This window comes from Rutidosis leptorrhynchoides, chromosome 10 (genome assembly GCF_046630445.1).
Source record: "Rutidosis leptorrhynchoides isolate AG116_Rl617_1_P2 chromosome 10, CSIRO_AGI_Rlap_v1, whole genome shotgun sequence".
Lineage (NCBI taxonomy): Eukaryota > Viridiplantae > Streptophyta > Magnoliopsida > Asterales > Asteraceae > Rutidosis > Rutidosis leptorrhynchoides.
Window position 1 is genome coordinate 152,425,872 of NC_092342.1, and position 18,680 is coordinate 152,444,551.

Below are 18,680 nucleotides of genomic sequence, written 5' to 3' on the forward strand. Positions count from 1 at the left end.
TGACTGATGGACTATTATGGACAAAAACCAGACGGACATATTAAATAATCCAGGACAAAGGACAATTAACCCATGGGCATAAAACTAAAATCAACACGTCAAACATCATGATTACGGAGGTTTAAATAAGCATAATTATTTTATTTCATATTTAATTTCCTTTATATTATATTTAATTGCACTTCTAATTATCGCATTTTTATTGTTATTATATTTAATTGCACTTTTAATTATCGTACTTTTTAATTATCGCAAGTTTATTTTATCGCACTTTCATTTATCGCAATTTCATTATCGTTATTTACTTTACGCTTTAAATTAAGTCTTGTATTTATTTATTATTTTACATTTGGTTTTAACTGCGACTAAAGTTTTAAAATCGACAAACCGGTCATTAAACGATAAAAATCCCCCTTTATAATAATAATATTGCTTATATATATATTTGTATTTTTATAAAAGTAAACTAATATAGCGTTAAGCTTTGTTTAAAGATTTTCCCTGTGGAACGAACCGGACTTACTAAAAACTACACTACTGTATGATTAGGTACACTGCCTATAAGTGTTGTAGCAAGGTTTAAGTATATCCATTCTATAAATAAATAAATATCTTGTGTAAAATTGTATCGTATTTAATAGTATTTCCTTGTAAAATATAAAGCTATTTTATATACACCTCGCATAACATCAAGCATCACCATATCACCTTCTTGAAATTCGATCGTTCGTCTACGTTTATCGGCATACGACTTTTGTCTATCTTGAGCCTTCTTCAAATGTTCCCGAATAATATCAATCTTGTTATTCGTCTCCAAAACCAAATCGGTGCTCCCGATCTCTCTTTGACCCACTTCTCCCCAACAAACGGGAGTTCGACACCTACGCCATAAAGCATTTCGTAAGGTGGCATCCCGATACTAGTATGATAACTATTATTGTACGAGAATTCCACCAAAGGCAAATGCTCATCCCAACTACCACCTAAGTCAATGATGCACGCCCGTAACATATCTTTCAAAGTTTGATTCGTACGTTCGGTTTGACCGTCCGTTTGAGGATGATACTCCGTACTCAACTTCAATTGCGTACCCATATCTTCATGAAACTTTTCCCAAAACCGAGATGTAAAACGGGTATCTCGATCTGAAATAATAGATATAGGAACCCCATGTCGCGAGACCACTTCCTTGATAAACAACTTAGCCAAGGCCTCCGACGATATCGCTTCTTTAATGGGAAGAAACAAAGCGCTTTTTGTCAATCGGTCAACTATAACCAAAATCGAATCGAATTGGGTTCTCGCCGTTTTAGGTAACTTTGTAATGAAATCTATGGTAATGTGTTCCCATTTCCACTTCGGGATTTCTAACGGTTGCAACTTACCATACGGCTTTTGGTGTTCGGTTTTTACTTGTAAACACGTGACACATTGCTCAACATACTTCACAACATCACGTTTCATGCCCGGCCACCAATAATCTTTCTTCAAGTCATGATACATTTTTGTCGCGCCCGGATGAATGGAATATTTTGACTTATGTGCTTCATCAAGTAGCACCCGTCGGTAATCATCCATCTTAGGCACCCACACCCTTCCTTGAAAAGACAACAAACCACGCGGACCTATAGTAATGAACTCTGATTGGCCCACCATTCGTTCCACATGCTTATTGTGAACGTAAGCCTCTATTTGAATCTCGCCAAGCTTCTCAAGAAAATCGTTGGAAATAATCAAACGTAACGACCCCACTACGCATCCACGACAACATTCGCCTTACCCGGATGATAAAGTATTTCACAATCGTAGTCTTTCACCACATCCATCCACCTACGTTGGCCATAATTCAAATCTCGCTGATTAAAGAGATGTTTCAAACTCTTATGATCCGAATAAATCGTACACTTGACACCATACAAGTAATGGCGCCAAATTTTCAACGCATGCACAACCGCCGCCAACTCAAGATCATGAGTCGGATATCTCGTTTCGTGTTCCTTTAATTGTCGAGAGGCATAAGCGATGACTTTACCTCTTTGCATCAGAACACACCCGAGCCCATTTAGCGAAGCATCACAATAAACTGTCATATCTTCCACACCTTCCGGTAATACTAACACCGGAGCTTGACACAACTTCTCTTTTAACAATTGAAAAGCAATTTCTTGCTCGTTCTCCCAATTAAACTTAGAATTCTTTCTCGTCAACTTCGTTAATGGAGAAGCAATCTTAGAAAAGTTTTGGATAAACCGACGATAATAACCGGCCAATCCGAGGAAACTTCGGATTTCCGTAGGCGTAGTCGGTCGTCCCCAACTCTTCACCGTCTCTATCTTCCCCGGATCTACTTGAATACCGTCTTTGTTCACAATATGACCAAGGAATTGGACTTCCCTTAGCCAAAATTCACATTTGGAGAACTTAGCATACAACTTCTCCTTTCGTAAGGTCTTCAATACTTCATGCAAATGACGTTCATGTTCGTTCATACTTTTCGAATAGACTAGTATGTCGTCGATGAACACTATTACCGACTTGTCCAACATAGGTTGGCACACTCGGTTTATAAGATCCATGAATGCCGTCGGTGCATTCGTAAGACCAAAAGGCATCACCACAAACTCAAAATGCCCATACCACGTTCTAAAAGCCGTTTTCTCAATGTCTTCCTCACGAACCCGCATTTGGTGATAGCCGGACCGTAGGTCGATCTTAGAGAAATACGTTGCACCTTGAAGTTGATCAAATAAATCGTCAATCCTAGGTAATGGATAATGATTCTTGATCGTCACTTTATTCAACTCACGATAATCAATGCACATACGCATACTACCATCTTTCTTCTTCACAAATAACACCGGAGCGCCCCACGGTGAAGCACTCGGTCGAATAAAACCCTTCTCGAGCAATTCTTGAATTTGATTTAACAACTCTTGCATCTCCATTGGCACTAAATGATAAGGAGTTTTAGCAATGGGGGTAGCCCCCGGAACCAACTTGATGCGAAATTCAACTTGTCTTTCCGCCGGAACACCCGGTAACTCATCCGGAAAAGCATCTTCAAACTCATTAACCACCGGAATTTCACGAATAGGTGGTGGCTCATTACAAGTATCAACAACATGAGCAAGGAAAGCCATGCCACCGGTAACAACATGACGACGTGCCCGTGCAAAAGTGCATATCGGCACCGGTCTCCTCCGCCTATCACCATGAATAACCAACTCTCCCCCACTTGGGGTCTTCACACGAATAAACTTATCATGGCATGCAATATCGGCTCTATAACGATCGAGCCAATCCATACCAACGACAATATCAAAGTTGCCCATGGTCATTGGAATAAGATCGATTTTAAAGGTTTCGGCACCAAAAACAACATCACAGTTTTCACACACATCGACCACTAGCACCGTCTTGCCGTTCGCTATTTCGACTTCTACCGGACGACTTAACTTAGCTAACGGTCTATCAAGTTTAGGCACAAATCTAGGAGACACAAACGACAAATTTGCACCGCTATCAAAAAGAATCCTCGCCGGATTAGAATTAACCATGAAAGTACTTGAGACAACTTCATTCGATTGTTTGGCTTCATCATTAGTCATCAAGTAGTTGCGACCCCTAGCCGTACCTGCCGCCTTCTCTAACCGCTTCACATTATCATTTCGCAAATCGGGACACTCCGGCTTCTTATGCCCCTCTTTGCCGCAATTAAAACAAGTGACTTTGTTTCCGGAAGATGGTTTCGGACACTCACGAGCCATATGACCTGGTTGCCCACAATTGTAGCACGTATAGGAAAACCCGCTGGTAGTGCCCTTCTTTGCACTATTGACACTTTTGGCCCCCCTCTTTCTCTTGCTCTTCTTGCTTGAGGCGTTAGAGTAACTAAAACCTTCAAATTTTCTTTTGGAAAACATGAAATCACTCTTTCTTGGAACCTCCGGCTCAAAACCCCGAGCCAACACGAACAATTCATCAAAAGACTTAGCCATACCCCGACTAATCTTCCCCTTGTACTCATCATTCAAAGTACGGTAGAAATCCTTCATGAGCTTATGATCATCACCAACATATTCCGGGCAAAAATGAGTCTTTGCCAAGAAGGTAGACTTGAGGGTAACCAAATCCATGGAACCTTGTTGCAAATGGTGCAACTCGTCCCGGATCCTATCGAGGTCGGAAGAAGTAAATTCTTTCTTGAACTCTTCCCAAGTCAAGCCCATACATTGTTCTTCACCATACAAGTTGATTTTATCGTCCCACCACAACTTAGCTTCTTCGCGTAACGTGCTAGAACCATACCTCGTCTTCCTTTAGGGAGGACATTCCGCGGTACGGAAAGCTCCCTCAATAACGGAGATCCAACATGTACATTTTAAAGGATCCCGCACCCCATTAAACATTAGGGGTTGAGCATCCTTGAAGTTCTTGTAGTGGAAGTCCCGCCTTCCTTCACCTCCTTCACCGCGAGGATAGATATTCCTAGCGTCAAGGGCCTCTTCGATAGTGGCCTTCATTCGTTCATTAATTAGATCGGTTATTTGCTCATCAACCGAATCTTGAAATACCTTTCGAACGTCCGCAAGAAAATCCGCTTTTAACTTCTTAAAGACGGCCTCGACCTTGGTTGAGAACTCGGCGTCCTCGCTTGTACTTCCGTTATCATGATCGGGACCGTTTCTCGTCTTCATTCTATAAAACAAAATAGGTTAAACCACAAAAACGAAAGGACAAATTACATATATATATACATATATGCCACACTACTCCATCTCGCTCAACAATCGTCGTACATTGCTTGTTTAACACGATTTGCACCCGTAACAACGGTAGCTAATCGTTGTTACGCGAGCACTTCGCATTCACTTGCTAGTACAACGTCCGTCTTGCTTGATGATTGCTAAACACAACACAAAACAATTAGCACAAGGTTAATTCTCATAAACCAAAGCACTAACAATTCCCGATTAGACCCATAGTCCTACAAGTCCCGCATAAGGCGCTCACACAATAAAGTCTAAGTCTAGGCACCTATCTCAAATCTCCTAAATCCCATAGACCATGCTCTGATACCACTTGTAACGACCCGACTTCATAAACCCAAAAACGCGTACCAAAAAAAAAATTTCTATGGCAGTGCATCTGGACGGCGTCCAACTCAGAAATGTGGGACGGCGTCCAAAGTTTGGGACGGCGTCTAGCTCAACACAACTGGGACGGTGTCCAATCAATTGGGACGGCGTCCCAATGGCCTTCCAGCTACTGATCACGGGTCCAACTCACACGAGCGGAAAACCCGCTTCCCAACATTTTCAAACGAAAACCTTTTTACCACAAGTCAATATAAGTGGAACTAAGAGATTTTCATCATCAAATCAAGTTTTACATCAACAGGCCCACATCGCCCATTTTACGAGTTTCGTTCAAAAATAAAAGTTTCGACCAAATATAAGTTTAAGTTCCAAACGACACTAGAGCATGGTGTTTGGGGTTAAACTACCCAATCTCGGTCGAACTCCAAAAGCTAACACCCAAAAGCATCCCCTAACAAGACAAGCGGGAGATCACTAATCCAATTGAACGCTCTTACCCTTGTCAACGCCCGAGCCTATAAAAAAAGGTAAACAATGAGAGGGTAAGCAAAGCTTAGTGAATGCAATAATTATACGAATACATATATAATTATACCTACTTGCATACACTTACACAACCGCAAACATGCTAGCATACATCATTAGCTTATCGTCGCCATAACAAGCTATAATTCACCAATACCCCCAAGCTAGCATAACAACCGCATATAAATATAACTCGAATAATATAATATGCTTACAACACAAATAACCATGGTTAACCAATAGTACAAGGGAACAGCGCGCGCGAAAACGCCATCGGTGTTCATAACATCCGTTAGGGCACTTAACACCTCGCACTACTAACCCCTAGGGTGGCACCTTAACACCTCGGCACATCACCCCGAGTGGCATCTTAACACCTCGATGCAACACTCATTATTTTATGGAGTGGTGTCTTAACACCTCGACACTACACTCCTAGGTGGCATCTTAACACCTCGATGCTACACCCGAGTGGCATCTTAACACCTCGATGCTACACTCTTCACGTGAAACATGGTGTCTTAGCACCTCGACACTACACATTTCACGCTACAACAAATAGATACATTATATACCTACACATATAATTATTCCACTCACCTCAAACTCTTCATGTAAGATAACCGAACTTGCAACGTCAATGTAACGTACCTATTACATTTTAGCACATAATCAATTCACAACTCAAGTCAGTTAAGCAACTCACTCAACAATGTAGAGTCTTTTGAACCTAAGTGCAATCCCGACCCATTTTGCACCTTTAACCCTAATAATGGGTTAACTTCACCAAAAACCCTAATTCTAGCCATTCAAGGTCTTAACACGCATTTAAACATCAAGTTGACTCATTTTCTCGAATGCAAGACAACCTAGGTCATCAAAGACCCATTTGACCCATTTCAAGGTCAACATACCCATTTGGGTCACCCACAACCCAAATGACTCCCACTAACACTAACTATAGGTGTACTAGTGATCTATTAGGCCTTTAAGACCCATTTACACATTTCAACATTTCAAAACCCTAAGTTAGTCACCATTTGGGTCTTCATGACCCAAGCTTAACCAAAACCCCCAAATCACTCATACATGGGTTTTATGTACAACATTAACCCAAACCCTAACCCTTAAACATATTAACTAGAGAAATCAAGTTTAGGGCTTACCACCACAATTAAAACGAAGCTAACGAGGAGATGAACAACTTCAATGCTCGAGCTAGAACCCGAAACAAGCTTCTTCCTCTCCTATTTGAGCTTTCTCACACTTAAGAACACTTTCTCTCTAGAATTAAAGTAGATGATGTTTGGTGGTTGTGAATGTGGTAATGAGACTCCCAAAACTGATCTAGGGCTTTAAAATTCGTCCAAGAAGTAAAATTACAAAAATACCCATCTAAAATAATTAATAGCAAAAAGACATGCCTGCCAGCCATTCTGGACGGCGTCCAAAATGTTGGACGGCGTCCAGGTCTTCAAACTGGGACGGCGTCCCAAATGTTTGGACGGCGTCCGAACCCAAAAAGAAAACAGGATCTTACAATATTTATGGAGATACTTACTTATCATAATCTCATGTTAACCATATATATATATATATATATATATATATATATATATATATATATATATATATATATATATAACATCATGTAGTTTTTACAAGTTTTTAACGTTCGTGAATCGCCGGTCAACTTGGGTGGTCAATTGTCTATATGAAACTCATTTCAAATAATCAAGTCTTAACAAGTTTGATTGCTTATCATGTTGGAAACATTTAATCATGTAAATATCAATCTCATTTAATATATATAAACATGAAAAAGTTCGGGTCACTAAAAGCACCATCACCATCAGCAGTACCACCAACAACATCCACATCGCAAGCCTCAATACCACAAACACCAGCAGCATCACCAGCATCAACAGTACCATCATCAACACCAACAGTATCATTACCGCCACCAACAACCATATCCGCATCCCACACCTCAACATCACAATCTGTACCTTAAGCATCAACATCATACGCACCATAGATACCAAGGAATATCAACAACAACAAACGATGAAGTATTGATTCATGACTTCATCGGAGAAATATTCTACGGCGATTATGTAATCTCTAAAGTTTTAGAGATTATTTATTCTAATCATAACCGTAAACCAAGATGAGTGGATGGAGGGAGATGATACAGGGAAGAATAGAAACCCTGACAAGAATGGTGCGTTCGTTACAAAATAGACTTGTTATACAAGCATCACCAGCAGTACTGACAGCATCATTAGCACCAGCGGCACCTACAACATCACAAACTCCGCCAGATCCATAATCACAATGAAATCAATTATTATGTAACGTTTATAATCGATATGAATGGGGCATTTCAATGTCAAGCCCTATGGATCCATATACAATTATTCGTGCCCACCAGTCCACATCCTATGTACTAGCAGCTACTAGTTACCAAAGCTAAGGGATTTTCGGTTTAACTAATTGTAGAATTAAGTATGTACTTGTGTCCATTGCGTTTAAAATTAATTGCATGTATTCTCAGCCTAAAAATATTTAAAGCATTTAAAAAGGGAGACTATAAACTCACATATCAATATTGTGGTTCAATATTGCAGGAAAGTATGCAGACGCAACGTAAATGATAAATGCTAGGTTGGTCTCCGATTCACGAACAATACTCCCAAACATAACCCATAATTTCCTTAACTACAAACCATTTAAAACTCGTTTTGGAAATCACTCAAGCGTAACCCCGTCGTAGTATTTTATGTATTATTTTGTAATAATAATACTACTAATAATAATAAGATTAATAATAGCAATATTAATAACTAATAATCTTAATAATAATAATATAGATGATAATTATAATGCGGAGCATGTAAAATGTATATGAGTGTATCTAACTGAAAACCAAACGAATATATATATATATATATATATATATATATATATATATATATATATATATATATATATATATATATATATATACACATTAGTGGAGCTAATGGGGTTAGTGAAGTCACAATAGGTGATAACACGTACTGAGTAGATTGCAATTGAAACATGTCAAAATAAATATATATTAAAAAAATATTTCTTACGTGTGAAAAAGAAAAAGAAGAAAAGAAAGAAAAATAATAATAACAAAAATAAAAATTGCCACACTTTCTAAGATAGATCCGTGAGTTTTGTAACCCATAATTTTTAACTCCACATAATTTAAATATAATAATATAATAAATATAATAAAATTTTTAGTAAAACAAAACGTGTGAGAAATTGAACTAGCCGCCACACTAGTTGGTTTCATTATGCTGACATATATTTTATACCTCAATTCAATCACAGACATTTTTTGATGTACCGTTACCAATAATAATATCAAAAAGTCTTATAAAAATTCCAAAAATTAGAATAACATTAAAATCTTTATCCTTTTCATGACAGCTAAGAAACAGGTTGTTGAAAAGGGTTCTAGTTATTTATAAAAATTATATAAGTTTTTAAGAAGATATAACACTCCAAATATTATATATAAAGTTTATAATTTATAAAAAAATAAAAGTTAACTATATTTTTAATAAACTTAGTGTTTTAAAATATTTTCTAACTCTCGTTATTTATATAAAAGTATATAATAAGTTTATTTATTTAACTCTTAAAATTTAAAAGAAGAAATGCGTTTCATGTTTACATACGTCTCACATTAACGTTCATGGGTCTCTATTAATTTATATTGAACTCATATTAAATTACTTGCTAGATGTGCCTCATAAATTTTAATTTCATAATCAACATGCGGCTCAATTAACTTCAAATTTAGGATTTCTAATTTACACAAGTTAGTATGGCTTAAACTAATTTTTCTAGTATTAGAAACATAAAAATAATTATTAGAGTTTAAGTATCATGACTTATGAGAAATGAGTCATAAAAAGTGGGTCTCGATGAGAAGGAGATCAAGATATATATATGTAGAGATTTTTGTCCGAGATTAATATAATATCATAAATTGTCACATGCTTCTACTTTCTATCTATTCACCTCAATCAGTCCACAATGTTGAATAAAAGAAGAAATTAGTGTTGGTCCGTGAGTTTATATTAATATCAAATTTAAAACGTGTAATATACAAAGCTATCTAAATTCTGTCTTTGTTTAATATCGAATATATATAGATATGCATGTTTATCAAAAGTGAAAAATAAAAAGTCCCACATATTTTCCCAAATACTAACTCGCCAGTTGCAATGATATATATATCGAGTTATTTATATAACATATATAACTAAATTATTTATTTAAATCGTTATATATATCCATTTAAAAATTGTTGTTCGTGAATCATCGGGAATGGTCAAAGGGTACTTAAATGTGTAAACTAGTTCAAAAAGTTTTAAGACTCAACATAATAGGTTCGCTTATCGTGTCGGAAATATTTTATCCTTTAATTAATTTATTAATGCCATTTTTCTGGGTCATCACAGATAGCAATGGAGTGGTCTTCATGTTAGGCATTGAATACACATGTGACAAAAGCAACTTGAGGCGAAATCAAGTCTCAATTATTCGACACCCTCCTGACATCGATTCGCTGTTGATCTTACACTTAACATAGTCAGAATAAATATACGCCTATAGTTCAAAATTATCTTTCTTAATTGATTACCAAATCCCAAAACAAAGATTACCCTTCAGATAACGCATGATCCGCTTAGGTGCAGTCAGGTGAAAGTGTTCGGCTTCGTTTGATAACATATACAGAGACATGTGAGAAACATTATATCCGGACTAGAAGCCGTCAAGTACATCAAGGACAGGAAACATCATCAACATCATAAAATGAAACATTGTAAAAGATGAATGTCATAACATCCATCGCCACCATAAAGGAATGGGAAAATAGCCTAAAAAGGTAATGTAAGTTACTAAATTTCCCAATAAAGGTAACATTGATAATTTTGTGCCCAAAAAGTGTTGGAATTCATCATATTGTCAAGTTATATTAACATGCATGACAAAACCCGATTTTAAAAGTGAAGCGGAAGCAATTATACATAAACAAATCAATATGTGTTTAACCTTTTAAACATGAATTCCAAAATAGATCAAGTCTAGAAATATACTTACAAATATAAGAGTGCTAGTAAAGGGATGTACCTACTCCAAGTTAGGAGGTTACAAGATGATGAAGATGATGATGAAATTGCAACTTCTAACTTGAAGCCTCAAATGTGTAATACCCCAAGCTATAACCCCAACACTCTTGCCTTTAGTTAGGATTTGTATGACACTTGAATTGAGCTTGTAAAAATGAAATTATGAACACTCCTTTGAGCAATAAAGGCCACGGCCTAGCAGCCCTTTTGCAGCAGAATTTTTAGTTTTTTACAAGTTCTTTGTTGCTAATTTCACTTGAGAGAATAAGTCTTGCTTTGGTCCAAGAGTTCCACATGCATATATTGACTTGTGTGGTCTTAAAAGTAACAATTACAAGGCATGCTTGTGAGTCTTGGAGACCTAAAATTCTGCACTCTCTATTTTATATAATAATGTAATTATATATATATAAACTTGATATATATATAAAACATGTATATCTTTTATGTTACTCTTATATTTTATAAACCTTTTATAAAATATAACACAATATAATCATTTAAACTTATAAACAATTATATATAAATTATCCAAATAATTTATCTCAAGTGATATTATTTTAGAAAACCGATTTTCTAAAATCCAAGTGTCGCGTATTTATTTAACGATCCAACCATTAAGATTAAATACTTGTAAAGTGTCGGTAAGCTTGTTATTGGGTATGACCCGACTTGGATCATAACATATTAGCCACATTAATCAAATATGTCTCTCGGGCATACGAAAAACATGCAATCTCCCACTTACACGAGAAACATAAGAAATTAAGGCAAGTGATGGATACCACCTAACGACCATCCATCACCCCCAATATGTTATGACTTGTGCCATTCAATAACATCATCCCATTCGAGTTCCCATTTCGAATATGAATAGGTGAATCTTTCATTATATCCTTTCGTCCTAGATGTCATGTTAGATCCAAGAGACACAGAGTGATCACTCTCTTCTAGATTTAACTTTATCAGGCCTTAGACATCTGACTCTCAACGAATAAGAGGGACAAATTCCATCTTGACTACATACGTCCTAAATATATATACCTTGCATTATACCTGAGCTCTTCCTTATGAGCTACCATATTTCAGAATAGCGAAGGAAAGAATCAAGGCACAATACTTAGTAAATATCCGAACCCAATATGTATCTCAGGTCAGAGGATACAATGATATTTGCCTTTACTCAAGATTACATGTGATCAACCACAAAGGCTCCATTTAGTAAATCTTGAGGGCGGGTCTTCCAATATTTGCATCCCACAAATATCTATGAACCTTGGTGTAGTGACCCGAACTTTTCCATGTTTATATATATTAATTGAGATTGATATTTACATGATTAAATGTTTTCAACATGTTAAGCAATCAAACTTGTTAAGACTTGATTAATTGAAATATGTTTCATATAGACAATTGACCACCCAAGTTGACCGGCGATTCACGAACGTTAAAACTTGTAAAAACGACATGACGATATATATATGGATATACATATAGTTAACATGACATTATGATAAGTAAGTATCTCCATAAGTATATTAACAATGAGTTATATACATATAAACAAGACTACTAACTTAAGGATTTCGAAACGAGACATATATGTAACGATTATCGTTGTAACGACATTTAAATGTATATATATCATATTAAGATATATTAATATATCATAATATCATGATAATATAATAATTTAACATCTCATTAGATATAATAAACAATGGGTTAACAACATTAATTGAGATCGTTAACTTAAAGGTTTCAAAACAACACTTACATGTAACGACTAACGATGACTTAACGACTCAGTTAAAATGTATATACATGTAGTGTATTTAGATGTATTAAAATACTTTTGGAAGACTTTAAGACATATATCAAAACACTCATACTTAACGAAAATGGTTACAGTTACTTTTCCATTCTTTTCTTTCATCAAGAATTCTAGTCGTATTCTTACCCGTATTATACACAGCTTCAAAACGTACTTACTATGAGTATATACCAATAGCAACTAGCATGGGATTCCACTCTTGATTATGTCATGTATGACTAATCAATTTTAACTTCTACCATGAGCTAGTCAACTAACTAGAACTCCTTTTAACTCCACTCACCACTCACCAATTACCACTCATCATTCACTCCATTTCACTTCCAATTCTCTTTCTAATTCTCTCTCAACACACACACACACTATTATGAACGTATTTTTCCAGTAGTTAATCATCATCTTCATCAAAAATCACTTCAAGAATCAAGCTATAATCATCATAGGAAGAACACTTCAAGAACACTTCAAAAATCCCTTCAAGTTTACTAATTTACTTCCAAGCTTTCTAATCCATTCCAAGTAATCATCTAAGATCAAGAAACCTTTGTTATATACAGTAGGTTATCTTTCTTATTCAAGGTAATATTCATATTCAAACTTTGATTCAATTTCTATAACTTTAAACTATCTTAATTCGAGTAAAAATCTTACTTGAACTTGTTTTTGTGTCATGATCCTACTTCAAGAACTTTCAAGCCATCCAAGATCCTTTGAAGCTAGATCATTTCTTGTCACTTCTAGTAGGTTTACCTACTAAACTTGAGGTAGTAATGATGTTCATAACATCATTCGATTCATCTATATAAAACTATCTTATTCGAAGGTTTAAACTCGTAATCACTAGAACATAGTTTAGTTAATTCTAAACTTGTTCGCAAACAAAAGTTAATCCTTCTAACTTGACTTTTAAAATTAACTACACACATGTTCTATATCTATATGATATGCTAACTTAATGATTTAAAACCTGGAAACACGAAAAACACCGTAAAACCGGATTTACGCCGTCGTAGTAACACCGCGGGCTGTTTTGGGTTAGTTAATTAAAAACTATGATAAACTTTGATTTAAAAGTTGTTATTCTGAGAAAATGATTTTTATTATGAACATGAAACTATATCCAAAAATTATGGTTAAACTCAAAGTGGAAGTATGTTTTCTAAAATGGTCATCTAGACGTCATTCTTTCGACTGAAATGACTACCTTTACAAAAACGACTTGTAACTTATTTTTCCGACTATAAACCTATACTTTTTCTGTTTAGATTCATAAAATAGAGTTCAATATGAAACCATAGCAATTTGATTCACTCAAAACGGATTTAAAATGAAGAAGTTATGGGTAAAACAAGATTGGATAATTTTTCTCATTTTAGCTACGTGAAAATTGGTAACAAATCTATTCCAACCATAACTTAATCAACTTGTATTGTATATTATGTAATCTTGAGATACCATAGACACGTATACAATGTTTCGACCTATCATGTCGACACATCTATATATATTTCGGAACAACCATAGACACTCTATATGTGAATGTTGGAGTTAGCTATACAGGGTTGAGGTTGATTCCAAAATATATATAGTTTGAGTTGTGATCAATACTGAGATACGTATACACTTGGTCGTGGATTGATTCAAGATAATATTTATCGATTTATTTCTGTACATCTAACTGTGGACAACTAGTTGTAGGTTACTAACGAGGACAGCTGACTTAATAAACTTAAAAACATCAAAATATATTAAAAGTGTTGTAAATATATTTTAAACATACTTTGATATATATGTATATATTGTTATAGGTTCGTGAATCAACCAGTGGCCAAGTCTTACTTCTCGACGAAGTAAAAATCTGTGAAAGTGAGTTATAGTCCCACTTTTAAAATCTAATATTTTTGGGATGAGAATACATGCAGGTTTTATAAATGATTTACAAAATAGACACAAGTACGTGAAACTACATTCTATGGTTGAATTATTGAAATCGAATATGCCCCTTTTTATTAAGTCTGGTAATCTAAGAATTAGGGAACAGACACCCTAATTGACGCGAATCCTAAAGATAGATCTATCGGGCCCAACAAGCCCCATCCAAAGTACCGGATGCTTTAGTACTTCGAAATTTATATCATATCCGAAGGGTATCCCGGAATGATGGGGATATTCTTATATATGCATCTTGTTAATGTCGGTTACCAGGTGTTCACCATATGAATGATTTTTATCTCTATGTATGGGATGTGTATTGAAATATGAAATCTTGTGGTCTATTATTATGATTTGATATATATAGGTTAAACCTATAACTCACCAACATTTTTGTTGACGTTTTAAGCATGTTTATTCTCAGGTGATTATTAAGAGCTTTCGCTGTCGCATACTTAAATAAGGACGAGATTTGGAGTCCATGCTTGTATGATATTGTGTAAAAACTGCATTCAAGAAACTTATTTTGTTGTAACATATTTGTATTGTAAACCATTATGTAATGGTCGTGTGTAAACAGGATATTTTAGATTATCATTATTTGATAATCTACGTAAAGCTTTTTAAACCTTTATTGATGAAATAAAGGTTATGATTTGTTTTAAAATGAATGCAGTCTTTGAAAAACGTCTCATATAGAGGTCAAAACCTCGCAACGAAATCAATTAATATGGAACGTTTTTAATCAATAAGAACGGGACATTTCAGTTGGTATCCGAGCGTTGGTCTTAGAGAACCAGAATTTTGCATTAGTGTGTCTTATCGAGTTTGTTAGGATGCATTAGTGAGTCTGGACTTCGACCGTGTTTACTTGAAAAATGATTGCTTAACAAATTTTGTTGGAAACTATATATTTTTAACATGTGAATATTATGTGATATATTAATCTCCTAACGCGTTTGATCTTATGTGATAGATGTCTACCTCTAGAACAAGTCCCATTGACTCACCTAATAATAATGAAGAGTCAAATGTAAATTGGAATGATTCGTGGACTGATTCACAAATTCCCGAAGAGGAACCGGAAGAAGAGTCGGAACCGGAAGAAGAATCAGAACCGGAAGAGGAGGAACCGGATGAAGAAATAGAACCGGTGGGGGAAATAATAAAACGGTTAAGTAAAAGAAAATCCTCAACCAACCGACCAAGGTTAATTATGGTCAATGGTGTTTCCGCCAAGGAAGCAAAATATTGGGAGGATTACCAATTCTCCGATGAATCGGATTCCGACGAGAATTCCGATGATGTTATAGAAATTACCCCAACTGAATTTAAAAAGGCAAAAGAAAATAATAAGGGAAAGGGCATAAAAATAGAGAAATCTAATTCCAACCCCGATGAACTTTATATGTATCGTCAACCCTCGAAGTCCTTAAGTTGTAACAATGACCCGGGAACATCTAAACCACCCGGTTTTTCTAAACCAATGTGGATAACTACGGCTCGTATTAGGGGAACATCATATATCCCTAGAAACTTGGCAAAACGAACCAAAACCGAAGAAGAAGAAACGAGCGAGTCGGAATAAGATAGTTGTATTCGTGTGGTGTAATATATGTAATATAGTGTGCTTATGCTTTATGATATATGTAAAAATTGCTTGTATTAATAAGTATTTTTTTATGAATCTAACTCTTGTCTATTTTACAGTTTAAAAACACAAAATGGATAGACAACCCAATATTTTAAGAGACCTACCCAGAGACATGATTGATGAAATCTTGTCTAGAGTCGGTCAGAATTCCTCGGCACAACTATTTAAGGCGAGATCAGTTTGTAAGACATTCGAAGAACGTTCCAAGAATGTCTTGGTTTATAAGAGACTTTCGTTTGAAAGATGGGGGATATCACATTGGGAAACCCATAAGTTACGATGTGTTTACTTTGACGCATATATTGCGGGGAACTCAAATGCTATTTTACGCAACGGGTTAAGAAATTATTTTGACTCAATATATCCGAATATTGGACTTCGTGATTTAGAAAAAGCGGCTAACATGCAACATAAAGAAGCATGTTATGCTTACGGATTAGTAATGTTCGCTTCTCACCAAAGTGAGAACAAGAACATCGGGCTACAACTATTAAACAAAACGTTCCCACAAGTGACGGAGTCGGTAATTGGGGTAAGAAATGAGGTTTTTAGATTGTTACGGGACTGTTGGACATTACGTAACCCTTGTCCCTTTGACGACGTTACAACACGCTGTTTTATCAACGGCCATAACGGTTATGTTCCACAAGACCAAGGATGGGAAGTAATCCTAGTAAAACCAGAATGCATGACTTGTTTCTGGACGTATGAATTACGTGTCTTTATTGCCTTTACTGAACGACTTGTGTACTAGCTAGAATTATCTTCGCAACCATCTTGTATCAAATTTATTGTGTGCTATATTTCATGCTATATGTAAAATAAGCGGTATTGTAAGTTTGTAAAATATTGTGTAAAAGTTTGAACGCGAAATATTATTATAATCAGTTTTTCATATAGAATTGTAGTAGTTGAATTGTATATTAGCTACTAAGTATGAACTTAACGATTAGGTACTACCCGAATTTAAACTTATAAAACGCTAATATGAAGAAAAAGCTTTTATAAATGAGTTCATATTATGCTACGAAATACTATTAACTACTCTTAATATTCTGTATGATTAACTTGTTCCATTTGACTATTTTGAAGGAAATGGCACCGACTACTCGACACACCGTGAATATGAATGAAGAGGAATTCCATACTTTTCTAGCTTCAAACATAGCCGCAGTACAGGCTGCGCTACATACCAACAATAACCTTGGATCTAGCAGTACAGGAAATCGTGTAGGATGCACCTACAAAGAATTCACTGCCTGCAAATCTTTGGAATTTGATGGAACCGAAGGACCGATCGGATTGAAACGGTGGACCGAGAAGGTCGAATCGGTGTTTGCCATAAGTAAGTGTACTGAAGAGGACAAGGTGAAGTACGCTACGCATACCTTCACAGGTTCTGCGTTAACATGGTGGAATACCTATCTAGAGCAAGTGGGACAAGACGATGCGTACGCACTACCGTGGTCAGCATTCAAGCACTTGATGAACGAGAAGTACTGTCCCAGAACCGAGGTCAATAAGCTCAAGACAGAACTTAGAGGGTTACGAACCTAAGGATTTGATATTACCACGTACGAAAGACGATTCACAGAATTGTGCCTATTGTGTCCGGGAGCATTCGAAGATGAGGAAGAGAAGATCGACGCATTTGTGAAAGGATTACCGGAAAGAATCTAAGAAGATATAAGTTCACACGAGCCCGCCTCCATACAACAGGCATGTAGAATGGCTCACAAACTAGTGAACCAGATTGAAGAAATAATTAAAGAACAGACTGCTGAAGAGGCCAATGTGAAGCAAGTCAAAAGAAAGTGGGAGGAAAACGGTGATAAGAATCACCAATACAACAACAACAGCAATTACAACAATAATCGCAACAATTATCCCAACAATCGCAACATCAATCGCAACTACAACAAACGGCCCAACAACAACAACAACAACAACAACAACAACAACTACTACAACAATCATCCCAACAACAATAATAACCGCAACAACAACAACAATCAGAAGCAGCTATGCCAAAGGTGTGAAAAGTATCACTCGGGGTTCTGCACCAAATTTTGCAACAAGTGTAAAAGAAACGGTCATAGCTCGGCGAAGTGTGAGGTCTACGGACCAGGGGTTAATAGAACGAAAGGAACAAATGGTGTTGGAACGAGTAATGGCGGAGCAAGTAGTCTCGGAGCAAGTTATGCCAATGTAGTTTGTTATAAATGTGGAAAACCGGACCACATTATTAGAAATTGCCCGAACCAGGAGAACACGAATGGACAAGGCCGCGGAAGAGTTTTCAATATTAATGCGGCAGAGGCACAGGAAGACCCGGAGCTTGTTACGGGTACGTTTCTTATTCACAATAAATCTGCTTACGTTTTATTTGATTCGGGTGCGGATAGAAGCTATATGAGTAGAGATTTTTGTGCTAAATTAAGTTGTCCATTGACGCC